General features: G+C 40.8%; 1 protein-coding gene across 3 annotated transcripts in view; it reads right to left on the reverse strand.

Moving 5' to 3' along the window:
* ksr1a (kinase suppressor of ras 1a) overlaps window positions 1-898 on the reverse strand; it is a 27,703-nt gene that overhangs the window by 12,923 nt on the left and 13,882 nt on the right. The gene's annotated exons all lie outside the window — the stretch shown is intronic.

The following is an 898-nucleotide window of genomic DNA, read 5'->3' on the forward strand; positions in this document are numbered from 1 at the left end:
CAAAACCACAAGCAATATACATGATGTATCAGTGGGAAACAATCAGCAGGTTTAGCACTAAGGTGAAATAAGATACAGTGTCTAAATGGTCTTCAGGCTGTTGATTATTTGCTAAACCTTCTCCTGTATCTAAAACTTAACACCATAATAAAACTCATGACATTTGTGCCACAGGAGAAAGCAAAGCTTGAAGTCTCTCTCTCTCTCTGGTTTAAATAACATAAAAAAACTTGTTAGAAAACTTACAACACAGCAGTGGTCTCAACAACATGGCCCGCAGCAGGCTGGAAGTCAGTATTAAAAGGGCAGTTCTTTACAGTATTAAATAGGTCACACAACCCTTTGTCTTGCTCTGTTCCTGGAAATCGGTTGTAATCCTGTGTGTTTGGGGAATTTATCATATCGCTTCTTCCACTTATATGGCTGTGCAGATTATTCGGTACTACAGCTGTAGTATGAGCCTGTAGTAGAAGGTAGAAGTGAACACAAAAGACAGGACTTGGGTCCAGCAAGTCTGAGCAATTTTGTCTATGCAAGATTTGTATTCTACTGTTTGAGAGTCAGTTGTGTTCATTCAGATTCACTCAGGATTTCCTAACATGTATGCAATGGATGAAGTAAAGCGCTGTCTTTAGAAAAAGTGATCACGGCACAGGGGTGAAGGAAACAATGAGAGCAGCTAACATGAAGACAACAGACATCACACAAAACACCATTGTGTAAGTACATTAGAAAGGCAAAATATGAGTGGGAGGCAGTGTGAGTAACACTGGCAGGCTACAAATTATGAAAATAACACTCAGACAAGACACAGATACATGGCTGCTGGGACTGAATACACTGCAACTTGGTTTGACTTGCAATCACATTCCTCCCCCCCCCCCCAAGTAGATACAGG

The sequence above is a fragment of the Etheostoma spectabile genome, chromosome 13 (assembly GCF_008692095.1).
Source record: "Etheostoma spectabile isolate EspeVRDwgs_2016 chromosome 13, UIUC_Espe_1.0, whole genome shotgun sequence".
In the NCBI taxonomy this organism is placed as follows: Eukaryota; Metazoa; Chordata; class Actinopteri; order Perciformes; family Percidae; genus Etheostoma; species Etheostoma spectabile.